Source organism: Pteropus alecto, unplaced genomic scaffold, assembly GCF_000325575.1.
Source record: "Pteropus alecto unplaced genomic scaffold, ASM32557v1 scaffold23, whole genome shotgun sequence".
NCBI classification, from domain to species: domain Eukaryota; kingdom Metazoa; phylum Chordata; class Mammalia; order Chiroptera; family Pteropodidae; genus Pteropus; species Pteropus alecto.
Window position 1 is genome coordinate 7,382,824 of NW_006435837.1, and position 5,449 is coordinate 7,388,272.

The 5,449-nt window shown below is 40.5% G+C and overlaps 1 pseudogene; it reads right to left on the reverse strand.

Moving 5' to 3' along the window:
• Window positions 1-1,213: 1,213 nt before the first annotated feature.
• Window positions 1,214-5,370, reverse strand: LOC102878820 (annotated as a pseudogene).
• Window positions 5,371-5,449: the final 79 nt, after the last annotated feature.

Genomic DNA, 5,449 nt, shown 5'->3' on the forward strand with positions numbered 1-5,449 from the left:
GAACCACTGGATTAAAGACATTCCCAGGAGCTGTGTAGTGTTGATTTCAATTTGGAAACCATGTAGGTTGATTGACAGTAGCACCTTTTAAATACCAGCAATATTTTCCTCCTTTCCCACTTTAAATAATAGAATTTTTCATGCATGGTTTTTTCTTTGTTTCTTTTTATCATTGTTTTGACATTGGGGAAGGTGAGAGGGAGGAACGTCACATATTCCAAATGCAAGAATTTGAGGAGCCAGGCTTGTAGCAGCATGTAGGTCTCAGAGACCCAGAGAGCCCCCATCTTGAGTCTCTGAAGGGGCCAGGATTTGAATGCAGACTGCCTTGCTCAATCCAGTGTTTGCGGAGCAGCCATTGAACACTTGTACCGTTGCACCTGGAAGAGTGAGTGGGGCTGGAGGTCTGGAGCTCTCTCAGCCCATCTTTATGGCTCCCTTCTCAGCTTGGGTATTATGTCAGACTGGAGTGTTTCATTCAATACTATTAGCAAATGATTAACAGTTTAACCTTATTATTTTGCAATTGAGGAACTTAGGCCCAGAAAGGTACAGGAATAAGTTCAAAGTTTCTTTGCTCATTTTCAACAGAGCCAAGATTTAAACTGGTCTAGTGCTTTTGCTAGCAGCCCTCCCACCCATCCTGACCAGATGTCCAGCAAGTGTTTTAGACAACTCGAAGCAGGTAGGCATTTTCCCTAGGATCAGTCTGAACTACTTGCTTTATCATTGTCGGTGAACCAAAAAGATGCTCCATCCAAGCTGATGGTGTGTAGTTTCTAAGAGGAAACGTCTTTTTTCCTCATTTCCACCTTTCCTGCAATTGCAGAGCCCTTGACACCTCTCTGCCCCACCGGAGAGCTATCAGGGGATATAAAATGTGCCCACAAACAAATCACAGATTATATTCCCATTCTCTCGATGATCCCCAGCAGGCCCCCTGGTCAGAATCTGCATTCTCCTCACCGAGGTTGTGGCCATCGATGACCTGTCCTCTGTGTAGTGTTGCTCTTGCTTGGAGATCTGGTGTGGAGTGGATGGAGAATCTTTTCTCTGTCATCCTCTGTATAGCAGTTACTTGTGTCTTGGAGCTTTACAGAGTTTTTAATGAATGTGACCAGGAACTGTCCACAACGCACAGACAATTGTCCAATAGTAGATGCCGGATAGAGAAAGAACAGAAAATAGCTGAATAACTGGTTCTATGTGGTATTCACACTGGGTCAACCTGCTTGTGCAGAATTTTTTTGTTTTGTTTTAATAAGTTCTGTCCCAAGGGGCCTCTTAATTTCTTAAACAACAACGACAAAAAGAAATTCCTGACAGGTTCAATCCACTGGGCCCACGGATATGCCCAGTCAGTCTCAATTCCCTTTGGTGACCCAGTGACAGCTGAAGCTGAGATTTCACTATGCTGTAAAAAGTAATTCCTGCAGTTTAGGATTCGTCTACAAATTGGACCCTTTTCTAGCCACTGAGCTGGTGTGGAATAGGCAGCTTGCTTTCCTTGCCCCTTCTTATCAGCACCAGGATTTCCAAGTATCCTCATCTTCAGACTCAGCCTAGTTCTGAGGTTCTGAGGTTCCCCTGTTCCACGCTGACCGGCCAAACATCGATCATATTGAAAGATAAAGAGGGTGGGGGAAGGATTAGCAGTAAGAAAATCTGCAAGTGTAGAAAAGAGAGTTACATATTAATTAGTGTTGAATAATAGTTTGCAATTTATAAAGGATTTTATATATACTTAATACACATAGCAACCCTGGGAGCTGGGCATTGTTTTCCTTATAAGGTTTCAACTTCTTTGAAAATATAGTACCAGGGAAACGCTCTATGTGCTCAGAGGAACTGGTATTCACTCCCCTTAATGAAAACCAAATAGATGTAACCTCATTGCTTCATCCATGCCCTGGCTTCTAGGAACCTCGGGTTCTCACGTAATGAATATTTATACCTATTATGTCAACCTTTATAGTTAGAGTGCTTTTTCCTTTTTTTTTTTTTCCATTTTGTTCTGATTTTCTATTTCTGTTTCATCAGCGTCAGGTAATTTTTGCATATTATGTTTTCGTAATCTTTGAAATGTTTTAAAAGAGGATTCCCATGAGAAAATAAATGAATAAAAAAAGAGGAGGGGGAGCTGGGAAGTAAAGAGAAGGATCCCCCATGTTAAAAGAAAAATGAAAAGTCATAATTACGATACCAAAATAAAAAGATCGGATTAGAGGAATGGCAGTAACAGAGCAGAAATAGAAAAAGTCCACCAAAGATAATGTTCTAGCTTACAGAAGAGACATGGTCACGGCTATAGGAATCTGATCCTTAACTACCGGTGAAAGGGTAGGAAAGAAAATATGATTTGGAACATTTGTACATTTCCTCTGAGTTATAGACTTCTCATGAATCATAGGAAATTATTAGGCAAAAATTATGGGACATTATTGAAATCTCATTGAATTTATAAAACAATTTTTTATGACTGCTTTATATTCTTTCATACTGATATACTTTAATATAACCATTATGCTCCTTTTGGACATTTAGGTTGTAGGCATTTATTGTTTTGTCAGATCTTTATTTGCCCTCCTTCTTTGGTCCTTTCCCAGTCTAATCATCTGGTTTGAGTAAGGGCTGTTAAACTGCCTCATCAGGTGCTGGCAGTTGATTCAATAGGTGGATCTGTGGCTCAGCCCAGGCCAGTCAGATGCTTTCCCTGGGATGTCTTGGAATTGGGAATCTCATGGAGTATAGAGATGTGAGCTTGTGAACCTAGAGTTGTAAGCAAGGAGGGTTTCAGTACGTGGAGAAAACAGCAAGAATGAAGAAAGCTGACACCTATCGAGTGTTCTGGTAACACGACCCTCCTACTTCAGGTATCTCTAACTAGAGTCACACTCTTGCTGGTTATGAGAGCCAAGAAATCTTATTTTGCTAAACATAGTTTACCCTCCTCCCCCAACTGTATTGAGATTTGACAAATAAATTGTGTATATTTAGGACGTACAATGTGATGATTTAATATACATATCTATTGTGAAATGGTTCACAATCAATTAACACATCCATCATCTCATGTAGTTACCATTTTTTGTGTGTGTGGTGAGAACACTTAAGATCTCTCTCAGGAAATTTCAAGTATACAGTACAGTATTGTTAACTGTAGTCACCATGCTGTACATTAGATCCCTAGAACTTATTCATCTTATAACTGAAAGATTATACTCTTTGACCAACATCTTCCCATTTCCCCCACCTGCACCCAGATCTACTTTCTTTTTCTATGAGTTTGACGTTTTTAGGTTCCACATATAAATGAGAATACAGTATTTCTCTTTCCATGTCAGGCTTATTTAATTTAGAATAACGTCCTCCAGGTTCATTCATGCTTTTGCAAATTTGTGAGGCAGAATTTTCTTTTTATGGCTAGGTAATATTCCATTGTGTATATATAACACATTTTCTTTATTCATTTAACCCCTGACGGACACTTAGATCGTCTCCATCTTTTGGCTGTTGTGAATAATGCTGCAGTGAACATGGCAGTGCAGATATCTCTTTGAGATCCTGTTTCATTTCCTTTGGATAAATACCCAGAAGAGAAATTGCTGGATCATATGCTAGTTCTAGTTTTAATTTTTTGAGGCACCTCCATACTGTTTTTCATATTGGCTGTGCCAAGTTACATTCCCACCAACAGTGCACAAGGATTCCCTTTTCTCCACGTCCTCGCCAGCACTTAGTATTTCATCTTTTTGGTAATAACCATTCTAACAGGTGTGAGGCACTAGAAAGATAGTTTTAATTGAAGCAGTATTGAACAATATATAAGATTTTTCCTCTCTTTTGCTCCTTCCCTCACCTTTGTTTAGATGCAAGAATCTTATTGAGCAGTGAGTATCCTGGCCTTTCCACCAGCGTGCTTTGTGCTGTTCCCCCTGCATCCTGCATGTCGGTCAGGCTGCTTTATGACTACATCTTTGCCTTTCGTGCTCTTTTTTCGCGTTCTCTTTTTCCTCCCATTTTCCAATTCGAATAGCACTCTTATGACACTTCACCATTCATAAGAAGTATGTTCTTATGAGAGCCCTCACAGACCCATTTGCTAACTTGAAATGTTTGTTTAGAATTTCTTCTGAGCCGAAGTTTTGTACAAGGCATGTGTGTATCCTAGAGCTAACTCTTCAGTCATCTCTGAAGCTTTAGCTTTCACTTGATTACTGTTTTTCACAAGCACCTTTGAAAAAAAACCTCTCCATAAACTTCTATGTGCTGTATTAGGTTAAAGAAAAATGAAGGTGAATGAATGAGAACACACATGAGCAGCTGGCTTCGCACATTAGCCCCATGATGCATCCTTCACCTAGCCAGTGGTCTTATGACAACTGCTTGTTAAATGTTTGCTGGAAGAAAGTTACCCATCATTAGAATTACACAAAGTTTTGATTATTAACTCAGCAGGATTGTTTCATTTTTTCCCATTTTTTCCTATTTGTGTTTAGTATTAACTTAAAATTTTTTGTTTTTTTGAGGAAGAAGACACATTTCATTTATCCCCCATATCACTTCCAAGTGCTTACTAATTTATTTAATGGTTGAATATATGTCTTATACACATTAGTTTTTTCCTAAAGCACCTGGCATAGTGAAGCACTCAATAAACATTTATTGAATAAGCAAAACATACATGAATATATAAATGAACATACATACAATAAATGAAACACTGTAGAATGGATCAATGAACTAAATGTTTTCAAAGTAAAAAAAAATTTTTGGACAGAAGTAGGATTTATTGGTGGAAGTGTATAAGGAGGGGGCAGCACCAAGCCTCTCCTGAGTGCGGCCCCACCATTTGTCCGGGGGCCACGATTAGGGATGGCTTTGACCCCACAGCCATCTGGGATGAGCCGCTTTTCAGCTACCGTGTCTTGAGACTCATCCACATTGAACTCAGTAGAGCCCTACTTCTTGGAGATGTGGATATTTTGACAGCCAGGGAACTTGAACTTGGCCCTGTGTAGAGTCTCAATCATAGGCTCCTTGTTCTGTAGCTTGGTGGGGATGGACATGGTTACTTGGCCAATGTGGACCCTAGCCACCGTGCCCTGGAGCTTTCCAAAGACACTCTGCTTACCTGTCTGGAGTCTGTCAGCCTCAGCACAGGACAACATCTTGATGCAGATGACATGGGAGGGGTGGAGCCGCACTCAGATGTGAAACCATCTTTGCCACAGCTTTTCACTGTGTACTTATTGGCACAAACACGGGCAGCCTCCAGGGCTTTGGAAGAGAGCTGCTCATATTCATCTGATACCGTGTGGCCACACAGGGGAACTTGTCCACTTTTGTCTTCTTCCGACGCAGGTCAAAGATTCAGATCTTGGTGTCATCAGATGCGTCGGTAGGCCATGGTGACACCAGGATTTTCAGTTGTGCACCAGAGGGAAAG